This window comes from Panthera onca, chromosome D1, assembly GCF_046562875.1.
Source record: "Panthera onca isolate mPanOnc1 chromosome D1, mPanOnc1 haplotype 2, whole genome shotgun sequence".
NCBI lineage: Eukaryota > Metazoa > Chordata > Mammalia > Carnivora > Felidae > Panthera > Panthera onca.
Window position 1 is genome coordinate 102318832 of NC_138348.1, and position 18176 is coordinate 102337007.

At 45.7% G+C, this 18176-nt stretch overlaps 1 long non-coding RNA gene across 3 annotated transcripts; it reads right to left on the bottom strand.

Annotated features, from left to right (window-relative positions):
* Positions 1-4046: 4046 nt before the first annotated feature.
* LOC132660892 (uncharacterized) lies at positions 4047-17878 on the bottom strand. Of its 3 annotated transcripts, XR_009601946.3 has the most exons (5): positions 17682-17878; positions 17298-17421; positions 13752-14030; positions 9458-9579; positions 4047-4578 (listed from the first exon to the last, which is right to left on the bottom strand). It is a non-coding gene; the product is annotated as an uncharacterized LOC132660892 (long non-coding RNA). The 3 variants fall into 3 exon arrangements; XR_009601947.2 differs by lacking the exons at positions 17298-17421; positions 17682-17878 and adding an exon at positions 15847-15974; XR_009601945.3 differs by lacking the exon at positions 17298-17421 and having other exon boundaries at positions 4048-4578.
* Positions 17879-18176: the final 298 nt, after the last annotated feature.

The window sequence follows — 18176 nt, forward strand, 5'->3', positions numbered from 1 at the left end:
ATTCATTTATCTACTCATCAGAAATATTTATTTGACATCCATGATGTAACAGGTACTGTCCTAGAAACCGAGGCAACGTATGAGAGCGAAACAGAGTTCCTCCCCTTAAGGAACTTGCAGTCTGGTGGAGGAGACAGAGAAGTGCTAATGCAATGCGCTAAGGGCTACTTTTTAAATGTGCACCATGTGCTATGATAGCCCAGAGGAGAGGTTCTGAACTAAAATGGAAGGTTTGGAGGTTGGGGGGAGGCAAGAGGTCAGGGCAAGTTTTCTAGAAGGGACACTGGAAATGAGTATCCAGAGGCTAAGGGTATTTCGCGAGAATGAGGTGGGAACATAAAATAGGCAGGAAGAGAGGATTAATGGCTTCATCTTCCCTGGTTGTCAGTCAATCCTTGCCAGTTGTCCAGGTTTTACCACCTGTCAACTAAAACTTAATTGAGAGAAATCTCTCATCAAGAGGTTAATTGTGACACAGATTCCCATATCCGGGGGAAAAAATCCATCACCTGTGCAGACTGCTTCTTTTTTGGCATCTTGAGCAATCCTGACTGTTAGCAAAATGTAGATGTTTGCAGTAGAGCTCCTTCTGGTCCCCAGATTCTTACTGACCTTCTGATCTTTCCTTGAATATCCTCTTTATGTTTAAAACTTCTTGGCATTCCTTTGGACTGAGATTGTCCCTGTCTCTCTCGGACCCCTACTTTCTTTGGCACCCCAATCCTGAATTGAAGGTGTTCTCAAGGACACAGTCTCTATTCTTTCTTGTGAGTGGAGTAGAATTCTCAACCTAGGAAATTAGAAATTCACTAGGCTAAATTCATGACCTTATACCCCCAGCAGGTGCAGACTCCTCTTTGTTTTCTGTATTTCTCCAATGCCACAAGGATCCCAAGGATCCTTTCTCCCTTCACCCCCCCCCCCCATAATGACCACGGTTCTAGCTTCAACTTTCGGATTTCTTCAATCTGTAGCTTCACCGGTATCTCCTTCCTTCTTTCTCTCCTGCCCACTCTCTCCTCCTCCCCTCCCTAACCCTGTTCCTTTTTGCTCTGTCTCTATCATCAGATGATATACGTGCATGTGTCCATTGACTTTTGAGATTCTGCAGGGAAGGGGTCAGGCTACCTGTTACATGAAGAAAATGTGAGTAGAAATCGTTTCTAGATGACTCCAAACTTAACCTGACTCAATTCTATGTAACTTTTTAAAGAGTAGAAGTTTAAATAAATTAGGTGGTCAGTAGGAAGTAGATAAATCAAAGTGCCAGGAAATTATATGGGAATATATGGAAAAGAGACCCAAGCCTGAGATCTTCTAGAGCCTCATGGGTAAGGCCTTCTGTTTGATCCCTGGGGATAATGGCAGGGGATTTTTGTCCTAGGTGTTTATTGCAGGCAGCTCTTACCTTTATTACGTAAAAGCCACTACAGTTCATGAGGAACTAAGGCCCAGAATCCAAGAGAAAGCCCATGTGAAATCCTCTAGAGCACACAGGCAGCTTGAGCAGTGATGCTCTGACTCACCTGAGAATGGGGCTTTTAAACCAGCATGGGGACCATATGCAGAGGCAGATGTCACTGGGAAATGAAGTTGTTAAGTCCAGTCTAGGTTGTGACTTGACAACATCCTAGAAAATTAGAGTATGAATATTTTCATTGAAGCAACAGACAGTATTGACAGTCTCAAACTGTGGGTGCTTGTAAGCAGAGCATTCTGGGTCAGCCAAGTCAGGGTGCTATCTTTGGAGGAACAACAGTTAAAGAGTCAGACCAGTGCTCTAGTCCAACTTCTCTACTGGCCAGCTGTAAAACTTTAACCTGGTTACTTAATTCCTCTGAACTTCGTTTCTTCGAATGAAGATGAGATCATAAAACCTACTCCTGGGGCGCCTGGGTGGCTCAGTCGTTTAAGTGTCTGACTTTGGCCCAGGTCATGATCTCACAGTTTTTGAGTTTGAGCCCTGAGTCGGGCTCTGTGCTGTCAGCTCAGACCCTGGAGCCTGCTTTGGCTTCTGTGTCTCCCTCTCTCTCCGCCCCTCCCCTGCTCATTCTCTGTCTCTCTCTATCTCTCAAAAATGAATAAGTGTTAAAAAAAAAAACCCTACCCCATAGAGGTGCAATATTGCCTATGAAGCTCAAGGCATAATACCAGACCTACCTTGCTATCTAGTAGCACATATTCTAGCCCTGCAGGGCAAGCCAGGTAAAACATCAGAACAAGGGAAAGACTCTAGACACTGGGAATTGAATTAATTTTCCTTGGATTTCAACACATATATTAAGTAACTGCTGTGCATTGGAGCTGTGCCAGTACCAGGGACACAAGGACCAAGATGGCATGGGCTCTTTCTCAAGAAGCTCTCAGGCTGGTGGGGGATAAAGGCAAAGGAACAGAGTGGCAGTGCCATGTGCTGAGCACTGGATGACAGGTCTATGCAATAGGTTTGATAGCATGGGCACTGGGGAGGAGGGTCAGGGAGGGCATCATGGAGGAGGTAACAGTGGAGATGGCTGTGAATAAGCTGTCACCCGGTTGTCTTCCATACGGGATGCAGAATAGCAAATGGACTGAGCCAATGGGGTCAGGGTAGAGATGACCTAACCTTACAGCTCCAGGACAGAATGTCATGTCTCTTGAGACAGCTCACACAATTAAGACCCCAACCATTTGAAGGTACTTCCCATTCACCTTGTCTGTCATTGACTGACCGTTGGCAACCCTTTCTATTGAGATGAATACAGTATGGGAGGGTAATTAGATGGACTAATTTCTCAGTCAAGGAAACTCTCCCAGCCTCCAATTTCCCTATGGGCTCTGAATTGAAATTGCTATAGAAGAGAGAGTTAGAGGGAACCCAGAATCAAGGAAAAGGACTGGAAGAAAGATGGACACAAGTCGAGGAGGGAACCAGAGTGACATATACAGAACTCAGCCCAGTCTGAGCAGTTACCTTTCCTCCCCACCCCCCACCTCTACCATTCCAGTGATTGTTTAATATACTAAATAGTTTTAATACATTTTCTGGCTTACACGTTAATGAGCATGCATGAGTCATCATGTTGGTTCTCCCAGAAAAGCCCAAAGAGTGACCTCGGTCAGGTCATTTCTCCCTGAGTCTCAGTTTCTTCATCTTTAAGATGGGGAGTTAGGGTGACAACCATCTGTCTGGATTTGTCCACCTCTAATGTCTAGGGCTGTACAGATTTGAGTGTCAGAGAGCCAGAGATTCCAGGGGAACACAGATCTCAAAGGGAAGGATGGAGAGTGAAGAGAAAGGACTTTTGGTACCGGGGAGGGGGGGCAGCAGGGGGTGGGATTTGGCCACTAGGGGAACCCATTGAGCAATACTGCATTGCATCAAGGCACCCTGTGCTTTTAATTAGCCCTGGAGGAAAGCAATACTGACCCCTGTTACTCACCTCCATGTCTCTAGCACCTGGAACTGTGCTTGGCACATAGTCTTTGATCAATAAATGCTTATTCTGTTAGCTGACCTGAATACCCAGATCTGAAGGAATCCAGAGAAAGAGACAGAGGACAATCTAGTTCTGTCCCCTGGATTTCTCTACAGATAACTGATCTTATCCATTGTGGTGAATTCTTATTAGTTTTCCTCTTAGAGGTTAAACTAATTTCCAGTCCTGAAGACACCTTCCTCTCCCCCTGTACACTGAGCGCTTCTCCTCTTGGCTTGGGTCGGAGCCCCTTCTCCCACCTTAGACCACCCTCTGCCTTGTCTCTGGCAGTGGCAGCAGAGTGGAAGGGACTCATAGTGTGAGCCAACCTGTTAGTATTTACCTTCAGCTATTTTCATGCTTCCTAAATTCAAGCAGGCCAGGCTCCAGAGCTTTGGGAACTGTTGGGTCGTTGACAAATTTATTTAGAAAGTGATATGCAAAAGTCAGCACAGGTCAGTCTCTCCAAGGAGCCTGATTTTGACCATCTGCTTAGGGGATGGAGATTCCTCTTCCCTAAGCTGGGGAAAGGAGGGGTAGAAATCCCCCTGCGGACCCTCCTCCCTCCACCCTGAGGCGAGAAAACACTTGACCAAGGCTCTTCTTTCAGGTGCTTGGATTCAGGAGGCCTTGACTGCATCCAAGATGACAACCCTGTCCTGACAGCAGTGACGACCAGGGGACCCTCTCATTTGGAAAGTCCCTAACCTCTATTACACTGAGGTAACTTTTGCTAAATTTCACATAAAATATACATGAGACTGTATTTTTGCAGGCGGCCAGGTATAGTCGAAAGAGCATGGGATTTGAAGACATAAATTTAACTTCTGGCTCTGTTACTTCTTAACTCTGAATCTCCTTCCTTATCTGGCAAGTGGAAGTAACTAATCTACCTTAAATTTACTATAAGGACCAAAGAGAATATTCATTTACCAGTTCAACAAACATTCATTAATTAGGATAAACAAAACTTATGCCTTAGCAGGTAAGCCCCTAAAGCTCAGCGGTGCAACACAATGGAAGTCTGAAGCATTTGCTGTAGGCTGGTAGGGTCCTCTTCCATCCGGTACTCAGGGATCCATGCTCCCTCCACCTCCTAAGGTGGTTGCTGAGGAGGTTGCTGTGGCAGGAGAGAAGATAAGGTCAGTTGTCTCTTCCGTGCCTTGGCCCAGAAGTGACACATCAGCTCGACTAGTGTTCTCATTTGCTAAAACTTAGTCATGTTCTTCCAATTTCTTTTTAAGGGAGGCTGGGAATGTCTCTCCATTTGGGCTCTGGAAGAGGAAGCTATATGGAGAACAAATAGCATTGTCTCTCCCGCAGCATCTAGTATGGATGGGGGACACAGAGATGAGCAAACAAAGTCTCTGTCCTCAAGGAGAACACAGGCCAAAGACAAAATGTGTAGGCACTATTAGCTCTCAGGATGGTTCTCCTCCCCTTTTAATTCTGTAATTACATTAATTCAGTTCAATCCTGTATTCAAGTAACTGTAATTTCCCCATGATTTCCTGCTATCAATAATTATTTATACCCTAAATATTCTGTACTTAAAACTTTATTTCATGCCTATCAATTTCCTTTGAGTCATTCCCGCTTCCTTCCCTAGATGGTAAATCCCTAGGGCTGGATTTACACCTTCATTACCTGTCAGTCATTCCCCCCACTCCCACCCCCTAAGCCCCCGCCCCTTGTAACCGAATATGGTACCAGTCACATGGCAGGTTCCCCTTTCCCCTAGATTTTGTTGAATTTGAGTTTTACATTTGTATCTTTGTTTCTTTTCCTCCATGATATTTCTCTTCTCCCTCTGCACATTGCTTCTGGGGCCCACCTTGCCCAGCAGACTACCCCAGGCTCAAAGAGGAGACACCCAGTTTCCCAGCCCAGCTCTTCCTCTGACATCTCAGGCCGTGGGGTTGTCCTGGGTAGAGGCGAGACCAGCACACCCATCCTTCCTCTCTCCTTCTCTGCCTGACGACCCTTTCTCCCGGGACTAAGCATGAGAGCACCCTGACTGAGCCCTGGGGGAAAGGTGCTGTCTGTGGAGCACCTGGCTCGGTCAACTGGAAAAGCTGTAGGTAGACAAGAAGGGTGCTGGTGGATCCAGAGGAAGGCTGTGGTCCCTCAGGGAATCACCTGAGGCTCCCTCACTGAGCCTCTTTCCCCTGAGGCTGCCTCCACCTGCCAGGATGGGGGTGGGTGAGCAGCTCCTAGGCAGCTGTTGGTGCTCCATTCCTCTCTGACGGTGCCTGGTCCCAACAGGGCTCAATGCTCTTATCATCCCGGCAGCCAGGTCCTGCCATGTTGGTGAACAATAACGGATTCAGCCTCCCGTGTTCATCATTACCCTGCACCTTTAATCAGGAGTGTTATCCGCAGCTCCTGCCCAGGCCTCATTTAGATTTCTTGTTTGTAGCAATAATACCCTTTTAATATGCTAAATGAGCGAGCAAATGAGCCTTCCTCCACTTGCGAGGTTTTTAAAAACATCCCTTCTTTAGTGGATGAAGGTCATTCTTTTGGCAGATTAATACTTAACTAGGAGGCCCTGTTTATTGTCTGGGGTCACTTCAGCGGCTGTCACAGCATATTAAAGAGCGCAGGATTGCCCATGCCGGAACAATGCGGCTAGGTGGGAGATGCGGGAGGGGCGGCCCCTCACCCGATTCCCTTCCCTGGCTCTCATTTAAACTCCGCAGCCGTTATTAATACTTTAATTTGTAGTGCATTAATGAATTCTAATCCCCATTATGTGTTGAGCAAATGGGCCTTCACCAGGCTCTGTGCCGTCCAAGTGAGTCCTGGCTGTGGGCTGGGCAGACTCACTAATGGCATTAGTGAGGGGCAGGGGTCCCGGGGCCCCCTCTGAAGGGGCAAGGAGAGAAGCAGGCACGCTGGCTCCTGGCAGCTCAGTAGCCAAGGGGCAAGTGGAAAGGGAAGAAATGATCGCAAAGACACTGTTTGAAACCTCGGCCCCACTGTGCCAACCCTATCTCTGCACTTTCCGGCTCCCCATTGCTGTTCCAAAATTGTCCTCATCTGTGTATAATAATAGCATCTACCGTATAGGGCAGACTTGCATATTAATTGGAATAATATATAGAGACGACTTACAGCACGCAGAAAACACTTATTGAGTGTTTAATAACATTTGTTATATTAATTATCGTTGCTATTCCCTGACCAAACCTCCTGGCTCTCTTCTCCACCAGGACAAGCCTGAGAGATGGGCTCCTCAACAGTCCCTACTGGCATCTCTGAGCCTTTCTTGCCCTCTCAAGGCACTGGTTTATGAGCCTGACTTCTCTGTGAGGGCAGGGACTGTGTCATTCTAATTTTTACACCCCCCAGTGTGTAACAACAGTGCTTGTCAAAAAGTAGGTGCTTCATAAAGTCTGGGTGCACAAGCAATTGAATAAATGAAGAGCGTTGGATTGGGCTCTCTCGTCCCCGATCCCAGAAAGACCTGAGTCTTTCCATCTGTCCCAGGAAGACAATCCACAGAGGCTACAAAGCTCTCTTCCTGGTGTGTCTACTTTTACCCATCCTGAGCTTCTGCCTCTGGCCTCCTGCCCCAGGAAGACCAGTCCTGCCCCCTCTTTGAACTCTAACCCTGTTTCCTGAGCCACTCAATGGTATCAGCTTGGTCTTGTCCATCCCTTGGGCTGCAAAGCAAGCCCAAAGGCAAGACTGGGGTCTCATATCTCACTTCCATGCCTTGTACAGACATGTTCAAAAGTCAATGGATTGTAGCACAACCTGGAAAGGGGTGCATGTGCCCAGGGACCAGTGCTCATTTTCTTTCTTTCTTTTTTTAATTTATTTTATTAAAAAAATTTTTTTAAATGTTTCTTTTTGAGAGAAACAGAGACAGAATGCAAGTGGGTTAGGGGCAGAGAGAGAGGGACACACAGAATCTGAAGCAGGCTCCAGGCTCCGAGCTATCAGCCTGGAGCCTGATGCAGGGCTCAAACTCAGGAGCTGTGAGATCATGACCTCAGCCAAAGTCGGACGCCCAACCGACTGAGCACCCAGGCGCCCCTGCTCATTTTCAGATTCTAGGCAACATGAGGGCTAGGGCTGTATGTCACACATTTTGTGTCTGTCTTACTCTGAACCTGTACCATTGAGTGCCTCATTCAGACATAACATCAGCTATTTAGAAGACGTACCCTGGGTCAGGTGCTGAGCAGGGCGCTCAGAGGATGTCACTGAATCTGCACCAGAAGGCTGATGCATAGCATTATCACTCCCATGTATCAGATGACGTTCTAGTTGCATTGCCTTGCTCACTAGTAAGTGCCCCCCAATCTTACAGCAAGAAGAAACCTCAAATGTCATTCGGGACAAACTCTAGTTTTTAGTTCGAGGTGCATGAGACTCAGGTTTAGGATGGTCTAGGGTCACACAGCCATTCTGTAACCCAGCCAGTGCTCAGAGTCCAGCTAGTTCCTCCTACCCTGTGCTGAAGGGGCACGTAGTTTGATGGGCCAGGCCATCCTGCTGAGGCTGATGCAGGGGCCCTGCTGGATGGGCCAGGATGCTGAGAGCCTCCAACCTCAGGCCATGAGGACTTGAGTCAGCCCCTGGTCTAGATTGCTCTGCCCTCTGGACTCCCCAAGGCCTCCAAGTGCTGTAACTCAATTTGACAAGTACTTAGGGGTACCTGCTCTGAGGGAAGAAAGCCCCCAGCTAAACACCAGAGGCCCTGATTCTGGCACCATCTCAGTGACCAACATGATTTATGAGTTTCCACCTGTCCCATGGAGGGTTAGTATTCTAAGTGGAGGCCTATTCTATTGTCTGGTGGGGGCTGGTATTCTAAGTGGAGGCCTCATGGGGCTCCCTGACCACACTGCCCTGGCTCACTGTGATGGCAGGCAACTCTTCCCCCAAGGCCACTCAGAGAGCCCATCCCTGTAGATTCTAGCAGAAACTCTTCTCCCACCTCCCCCTGATGTCTGCTCGGAACCCAGGGTCCAGTCATTTGGAAGAGAAGCAAATATTCCTCCTGTGTTGTATACTCCTGATGTGTTATATACCTTCCCAAACTTCCAACCTGGGCGACACAATGAGCCGCTTTCTTCCATTAATGTGGGAATTTTGTTAGACTCAGACTTTTCTTCACTGGCACTAGACAAACAACTTCCTTGGTCCTCTATGCCATCCTGCCACACAGCCCAGGGTGTCTCATCCCTTCTATTGGCAGAGATTTAATGGATCTGAAGTTCAGTGAATCAGAAATCAAAAGACAAAAGAAGAGACGCTGATGGATTGTGCTCTGCAGAGACAATGGGCTTTCTGGCCAAGTTTCTGTCTTGCTCTTTCCTGATGTATCGGCCTGATGTCCCCCAGCCAGTGCTGGCCTCTGCCTTGGCTCTTAAGTTGCTCTCAGAGCCAGTGGCAGCCTTCCCTCTGGGGGACGTGCCAGGTTCCATCCCGTGTGTTGGCATGGGACCCTGGGGGGCAGATGGGTATAAGAATATGAAGCATGTGTGAGTGTGTGTGCAGGGGCCATGTGGAAGGTCTCCGTGCATGAGTCCTTATCAATAATGGATGTGGTAGGTGGGTGAACATGCATATGCATGAATGGGTGTTCGTTGTGTGTTTATTACTGGGTATGTAGGAAAATTGAGGGTATTTGAATATGTGGGTAATGAATGAGCCTTTAGTGTTACATGAGAGCTTGAGTGTATTTGAATGATACGGATACATGCACTAACATGTTTGGGAATTCTTGGCATGGATGTGGATGGGGTGTTGGTGTGTTTGTGTTCATGAGTGGGGATTCTGGGTAAATGATAATGGTGTGTATGTGAACGAGTGTGTTACAACAGAGGTATTGGGTGTGTTGGCGTTTATACATCACACAGCTGTATATGAGAGTGTTGGTATTTTTGAGGCAGGATTTAGAAATGTGTGTGTGTGTGTGTGGGAGGGTGCCTAGGTGTCTCAGCTGGTTAAGTGTCTGACTTCAACTCTGGTCATGATCTCACCGTTCGTGAGTTCAAGCCCTGTGTCGGTTTCTGTGTTGCCAGCTGAGACCCTGCAGCCTGCTTCAGATTCTGTGTCTCTGTCTCTTTCTCGCCCCTCCCTGGCTTGTGCTCCATTTCTCTCTCTGAAAAATAAATAAACATTAAAAAAATTTTTTGAATGGTGGAATTCTCAATTAAAAAAAAAGAAATGTGTATGTGTGAATTGGTAGATAAGTGTAAGTATAACGAGTGAATGTGTATATTGCTATGCAAGAATACATATGCTAGCTAAGTCAGCATAATTGATAACTGGGATCCATGGTTCTTCAAGTGTCCATCAAGAGAATTCAGAGGTCCTATGAACTTGAGTGGGAAAAAATACTAAATCTTTACTTTTACTAACTTCTAACCAAAATGTAGCATTTCTTCCAATATAGACAACAATCCACAGTAGTATTACAGTGTCTCTGATTTTATTACCAATAGAAATCACAGATATTTTCATCTCATTTTATAGTTTTTGCAGGTATATCAAAATATCACTTATAGTCGCTACTTTAGTTGTGAGATCCATCATTAGATTTTATTTAAAGCTTGAATAAGGAAGCACACATATTACCAATCCACAGATTGTGTTAAGAATGCTTTGAAAATTGAACTTTAAATGTAATTGTTTTCCGTTGTACTTCTGTGTATTTCATTTTATGCATTCAAAAACATTTTTCTGAGGGGGTTCATGAGTTTCATCAAACTGCCAAAGGGGCCCATGGCACAAAAGCCCATTACTCAGATGCTATGTGTAGATGTGGTCGGCAGATCAATGAGTGGGGCCCTTGTGTGTGAGAGAGTATGTGGTTATGCCTTGGAATGTAGGAGTTTACGTGACTTGCAGGCATTAGGAGTGTGGGTGAGGGAACAGAGATAGGTTTACGATCCAATCCCCAGAACCAGATTCTTCCCTTTTCCCCAGGGAAACCCAGGGAGTCTGTGGTGGTGGAGTAAAGGGATGGGGAGTGTGCTGTCCAGAGGGAATGTGAGCTGAATTCTAAACCTTTCCCTTTGAACATGGACTTACTCCAAAGCCCTTTTATGCAATTATTATTGGCAGAAAGTAAATTCATTCTCTGAATGCTGGCTTCCTTGCTGAACATAGGTGGGGTAAAATTTCTCACCTGATTCATGGAAACCCTTTCCCTGTCCCTGCAGACAACTTTAGGTCTCTTTGGCCAAAGGGCCTCACCACTGACCTGTTATTTTGCTTGTTCATTTCCAGACACATTAAAACCCATCCTGACCTAACATACATAGCCCTCTTTGGCTTAGCTAAACACATCCCACTCTCCACTCCCTGGCCTGGCACATGCCCCTACGCCTTTCTTCACATGACATCACCTCAACTCGATCACCTCCCTGCTCTGCTTCCTGGCTGGGGTGTCTGCCAGCTGGTCTCAGCCAGAGGACAGCTATAAAGTTCTCCTGAAAAATAGCTTTTTTGAGCAAAGGGGAGGAGGGGGAAGAGGAGAAGGTGAAACAGGATGGGGAGGAGAAGGGAGGGAGGAGGACTGCATTTTGGGGCTTCCTGCTCTAGGGGTCCAGCCCCAGAGTGATGGCTCTCAGAGTCAGAATCCCTGGAAGGCTGCTCTTTCCCTGATATTTAAAAAAAAAAAGTTGATTTTTTGATTGATACTGATAATGCTTTCATCCTGGAATTTATTTGTCATTGACCTCTGAAGTGAGAGTCAGAGCTCTTCTCCTTCTCTGGACTTTTAATCCACACCCTTCCTCCATGTGAGATGCTCTCAAATTCTCCCAAAGGGTAGACAGTGGACATTCCCATAAGCCTCTGGAGAAGAGGAAGCTCTTCACCTTTGTTAAATCAGGTCTCATAAGGCTTCCTCAAAAGCTGTTGTAACCCCAAATCCCTCCTGCTTCAGTGTAAGCCTCTTGATTGGCCTCTGGAGGAAGAAGGGCAAAGCTGTATGATCTCTGAGTTTTGAGAGCTAGCAGCCAGCCTCTTTTGAAAGAAGCCAAGTAGCTGGATGGCCTGGGAGCAGCCCTGGGACATGACCTTGAGAGGTCTCTGGAGCCTAAAGTGGTCTGTGCTCACCTGTGTGGTGGGGAGAGAAGTGATCTCTGAATAGACACACAATTTGGCTGCCTCTGTGTTTGTGGCCTTTGTAGGAGTGGATATTCTATGACCTAGAACTATGAGACAGCTTGGGTGAGGATCCCCAGGTGGCCAAACACAGCAATGCTTCAGGCCTCTGGAAATAATCTTTTATAGGAGCAATAACCAGAAATAAATCCAGAAGGGACCTCACTGACTATGAGAAGCAATGAGTCATGTTGTTCTTTATTGCATACAAAATTCTCCTCAGACTGAGATGTTTTCTGGAATCAAAAAAGGGATCTTTCTTGGGGACAAGCATGCAACCTGGTCTTGTCCTCTACATCTTCTCAGGTAGCTTGCAGCCTACCTGGATGCACTGGTTTGATTCACCAACCCTTTGGTCTGTTCCACATAAACTGTGAGGTTGATAAACTCTGAGCAAGTCACTTGAAGCCAAGCCTATGTCCTCAATTTATGTATCCAACTCAGGGCTGAGCTGGAGAAGACCTGAGTTTTTCAACCACTTCTTTCATCCTCATCAGGTGCTGCTGGTTAGAAAGTATTCTTTGTGTCCTTGTTATGGAAAATTCCATTTAGAAGTCCTAGTGAGTTCTCTGAGAATCCCATCTCAGGTTTGAGAGGACACCTCTTGTTAAATGGTCCTCACTCAAAGTCTGACATTCAGTGAGACAGGAGATGAGGCTCCTCAGTTTCTGATAGTCCTACTTTGGGCATGTAAAAATGGTTGGAAGGTAATTAAAGAGAGTCAAGATCTGTAGGATGGTTGCCCAGCTGCCCAGGGCTATGCTAAGGGCACCACTGGTGGCTTTTGTTGTTTCCCCATCAAAGGCATGTTTGTATTTGTGTTCTCACTTACCAAGACAAAATATAATCTTGTATTTTTGAACATGAGTCTCTTTGTGTTCACCTGTCTGCACCCATTTTGGGATAGCCCCCCAAAACTCTTAGGAATGAGCTGCAGGAGGAGACATAAGCTAAGCAGAGGTTATAAATGTAAGGTGGAAATCTCCCCATCCTGAATTTGTCCAGGCCCTCATTTCTACAGCTGGGCTGGAATACAGTCATCTTTTGCATCAAGGCAAGAGGCATTCACCTACCCACCACCTCCATGCTGTTCCTTTCTTGCTTACAAGTTATTCCATGTCAGTTAGTTAAAAACATAGGCTCATGGGCTTCTACTAACCAGATGGACACTTGTTATTTGCATTACTCTGGCAAATTATTCAAACTTTCCAAGCTTTAGCTTCATCTTTTCTACAATGGGGATAACAGTACCTTTGTCACATTATTGTTACCAAAATTGGGATAAGCCTGGTAAGACAATTAGCCAGAACCGACCCTTGTTAGTAGTGCATACACATCATTAGTGGTGGTGTTACTGTTATTGTGCTCATTCTCTTGGTTCTCAATCCTTTGTGCCACTGACTTTGTGGATTTCCTTTAGGCATTTGTCTATTCTCCAGACCCATCTTCTCTGAGGGGGAAATTTGTAGAGACAGGAGTAGCATGGGATCCCAACTGGTCATCTGTGGAAATGATTACAGTGTGCCTTGACATTTATCCCATCAGCCCTTGCAGTGGTCAGGGACGCCTGAAAAGTTGCCCTCCACTTTGAGCAGCTTCTTGTGGGCTCCTCAGAATGCTGCCAGAGCAATGGCACCTACTATCAAAAAGTTGGGAAGCACCTGAGTTAGAGAATGTTGGCTCCAAGACCAGAAAATGTTCATACCAGGCAAAAATTATGGTCCATACATCCTGAGCAGTGCTCAGTGTCTCGTGAGAGGGGCCTTTTTGTAGTCTCCTGGAGTGGAAGACTCATGGATGTTTGTGATAGGGGAAGGGGAAGATGGGCAGCTTAGAGATGCTGGGCAGAATTCTCCCCCCTTGAACTTAGATGTTGGAGTGCCCTGATATCAGGTATTTCTAGATTCTTGCATGGTCTCCCCTCATTTTTTCTCACATTCTTCTTGTTCCATTAAAGCTTCCTTGTAGATAAACCATCCTTTCTTCGTTTTTAAAAACGTGGGGAATCCTGAGTCTAAGCGGCTTATTTCCTCTCAGATTACTTACCAGTGCTTGTAGGTGGCCTTAGGTTCCTGAGAAACATCTCTCACTACAAGCCTTTTCAGGATCTTGTGAGAACATCCTTAATGCCTGAAACCCCCTCTGCTGAGTGTTACTGACCTTATGTGAAAAGAGATGTCAAGCAAATCTCCTGCTAGTCACACATGATTTGATGCGGACAAAGAAACCACAAAGCAATCCTCCTCATTGACCTGGTGGACATCTCTCTCTTGGTGCAGCAAAGCTGGACATGGAGGGGATGTGGTCAGAGGTCCCTGTGTCTTACATGTCCCTCCTCTTTACTCGGAGAGTCTTCAAGAAAAATCTTCTGGGGTGAAGCTTCAGTCAGAGTAAAGAGGGTCCCCAGATCTCCATCTCTTAGCCATTAGGAAAACAAGACTGCAGATAAAAAAAAATCCAAACTTAAAACCAAAGAGGAGTCACCCAAAATGTAAGAACTAATCACCAAATTGGAGTGAGGGAAGAAGAGGCTTGAGGCATAGAAGGAATGATTTTAGGTTTAAAGAAAGAAGGACTTTGCACAGTTGGTGACAACCTTCTGGAACTCCTTATCCCATGGGTTGGCTTGAATTGAAAATTTAAAGATGTTGCAGAAGCCAGTGAATTTTACAAGGTCATTAAAAGAGTTGTTCTGAAGTCAGCATTTATTTAATATCTTCTATTTCTCAGGCACTTTACTAGGTACTTAATGGTCTTTGGTTTCATTTTCACAAGAATTCTGTAAGTTAGGGACCATTGCTATTCCCATTTTATAAATAGGACTCATACTGGTTAAAGAACATATCTAATTGAGATGCATCCTGGTAATCAAACTTGTACTTGTCCAGCTGCAAAGCCTGTGGTACGTCTAGCTATTCTGTTTTTCTAAGGCAGACAAAAATATACGGAGCATTTGCTTACCTATGTAGGTTGAGATTAGGTAAAAGGGCAAGATTGGCTTTCAATTATTCATGCTTGCATGCATTCCTGTGTTCATTCCCTTAATCAGTATTTAACTATTCTGTTCTGGGCACTGTGATCTTGGTCATAACATGTCCCTTGGGTCTTTAGTTTAAAATAAGCCACTAGGGTAATACCAAGTATAAGGAGATATTTTGCTTCCATGACTCACATCAAAGTAGTACAAAGAGACAGATACAAAGAGCCAGAAGTCCTTGTGTCCTAGCATGGTTTTTCTGTGACCAAAGATTACTTAACAGTTATCTGTCCCAGGAGCTGATAACCTGCTTTTCCAAGCCCTACTGTCCCTAAAACAATCATTTGCATATAAATGCATAAGCCATGTCCTTTGTCTAGTAAGGAGCATGAACTATATGAGAGCCAAGCGAGGCTGATAGTTCTGTTCATGTTTTAGACCTCATCTCCTTACTCCTCTTCAAGGACATTTCTCCAGGAACTATCATCTCTTTCTCATGAAGTATGATTTTTCTCCTCCTTTCTGGATCATTTTTATCAGCATTTGTACATGCCACAATTTCTCCCATATTAAGAAAAAAAGCAAAAACAACCTCCTTTGACCCCGTTTTTCTCACCACTTCACCGAAATCTCTTATCAAGATCACTCTTGTGATGTGATGGCCATTTCTCACTCCTCACGCTAGTTGACCTATCAACGGCAACCTTCGACCCAGTCAGTTCCTCCTTTGAAACACTGTCTTCACGTGGCTTCCAGGATACCATAGTCATTAGTTTTCCTTTAAATTTTCTGGCTGCTTTGTCTGAAATCACTTTTGTTGGTTCTTTTGCATGTACTCAAACTCTCAATGTTGGAGTGCATCAGGACTCAGTCCTCAGGGTTCTTTGCCTTGGAGCTCATCCACCCCTGTGTCTGGATGCATTGAGGATATCACCCTCAAGATGCATTCTCTCCCTTCTGCTCCAGACCCACATGCCCCCTGTCTACCTGACCTGCTGAAACTGTTACAGGCATCGCAAACTAACATGTCCAAACTTGAGCTCCTGCTCCTCCTTCCTAAGCCATCCTCTCCTACACATCCTGCATCTCTGTCTATGATGACTCTATTCCTCCAATTGTCCCAGCTCAGTCTTGGTGACATCTGTGACCCTCTCTGCTCTCTCACCCGCCATGTCTCCTCTGTGAAAAAAAAATCCTCTCCTACTTTCAAAATACAGCCAGAGTTCCACCACTGTTGACCACTTCCACTGTCACTACCTCGGTCCAAGCTGCCATTACCTCTTGCCTGTAACACTGCATTAGCTTCCCAATCATGTTCCCTGTTTCTGCTTTTGGTCCCTCAAGCTGTATTTTCCACACAGCAGTCTGAGTGATCCTGCTAAAAGCACTCTGATACTTCCTGTGTCTCCCAGGGTAAGAGCCCAAAGTGCTCACATTGACCAGAGAGCCCAGTATGACCTGACTTCCCATTTCCTCTGTGACCTCAGCTCCTTCTATTAACTGTGTTCTGGCCACACTGATCTAGCTGTTTCTTTGACACACAAAGCACAGTCCTGCTTCAGGCCCTTTGCACTTGCTTTTCTCTGCATAGAATGTTCCTTCCCCAGCTACCACATGGCCAGCCCCCTCACTTCCTGTTAGGTCTTTACTCAAATGTCACTTGGTCCAATAACGTTTTTTTTTAGGCCCAAATCTCAAATTTCATCTTCCACCCCTGGATTTATGTATCTCCATCCCATCTTTTTTTCCCCTCCAAATAACAATATCTACTACAATGTATTTTATGAAGTTATCTTGTTTATTGTTGACCTCTTCCAATAGAATGTAAACCCAGTGAGGACAGGAATTTTTGATGGTTCTATTTAGTGCTGTAGTTCAGCATTTAGAAGAGTACCTAACATACAGTCTGTTTTCAAAAGTAGTATGTGGATAAATTGGATAGTGAGAAAAGGAAGAAAGCCTAGGCCTGAGAAACTGCCTAGTTCACAAAAGAAACCTGAAAAACACCAAAATAGATCAAAAGCCACTTTTAAAACCTTAACACTAGGATATTACCTAATACTAGGTCTTATAGCTCTGAATCTTATCCATAAAGTGCTTAATAAAGTAAAATATTTGCTATTCTCTTCCGGGGACTGGGAGGGGAAAATTGCAAATATTGCAAAAGTATAAGGTGAAGGCCAATGATAAATTAACTAGGATATTGCTTATCACGCTTTAATATCAGCAATACTAAAACACAATGCAAGCCTGGAGTCAGATGTCATAACGGGCTTTCATCCACCCAAGCTTTCTCTAGCGGCAGTTTCCTTCTGCTTCCTCTTCTGTGAAACGTGGGCACATGTTTAGGTGATAAACGCTTCTCAGCAACTTACACAGGAATCCTGTCTGTGGGATACTGTGTTACAATAAGGTGATAGAGCCTAAGGTTGCACAGAGTGCAGGGACTGATTGGTCTTCCTAAGGGTGAGTTTCACATCAAACAATAGACCCATGTGCCAGCAGATCTGAGAAATGGGTGCTAACTGCAAGGACCTTCCAGTAGCAAGGCGAACCTTGCATGGGGAGGCGGGAGTGTGGATGGTGAGAAAAAAGAAGGCTACAAATGGAAGCAAGTTGTTTCAAGGGTGCAGAAGGGCCTTGATGCCCAGGCTTTGCACTCAAAGTTGCCCCTACTTGGCCCCACACCATGTAGCTGACAGTCAACAAAGGTATTGCAAGTCCCTTACCAGCCACGGTCTATACCTCCCAAGTCTGCTGTCCACACTGGCTCTGGTCAGCTCATGATTCTGGTCACTCCCACACAGTGTTACAGTTGCTGACAGTCCTGATTTCTTAGTTGCCACCCAGGTGCTACATAAGGACCCTCAGTCAGACTCTGTGGCTGATCTTCCTACCCTTGCTCCCTGAACATAAGAGAGTCTAGCACTGCATCCCCAGCCCCAGAGCCCAGATCCCCTCACGTGAAAGGTGATTGTCTAGTAGGGCTGTGTGCACACTTTTGGCAGAGAGTGTATAACTCTGGCAGCCAGGGTCACCTCCTCAACCAGCATCCCCTTGTTCTCTGTCTAATTCAACAAACTCCATGGCAACGCGGGCCCTGCACAGCTTACCTGACCTTCCCCGACCTCACTGTTAACAGCACTCTCACTTAGCTGAGTGTGCTGTGAGCCTCCCTCTCTTCCCGTGGCCTCCTCTGATTTTCTGCATCGCCCTGCGGTGAGTGGGGGTAGCCTCTATTGGACAGGAGGATCGAGGAGGGAAATAGAGGGGGAGATTCAAGGCTGCGGGTGAAGGAGCAGGGAGCTAGTCTCTGTTCTTACCTGGGATCTGTTCTAGAAGGTGACAGTTCAAGTGGAAAAAGTGGCTCATTGTTGACTCTTGCACTCCATGAGAATATGTCATAATGCATGTTCTAAGATTTGTTTTAGTTTTGGGCACAGTGGATTGATGCTCATGTCGCTCAGGATGATTTCTGACAGCTAATTGTGAAGACACATCCTCTATCCCTCCTGACCCATGACTTACAGGGATACTTACATGGGGATTTGGGGACCTTTCTTGCCAAACTAAGGCTTCTCTGGCCATGACAAATATCCATAATGTGC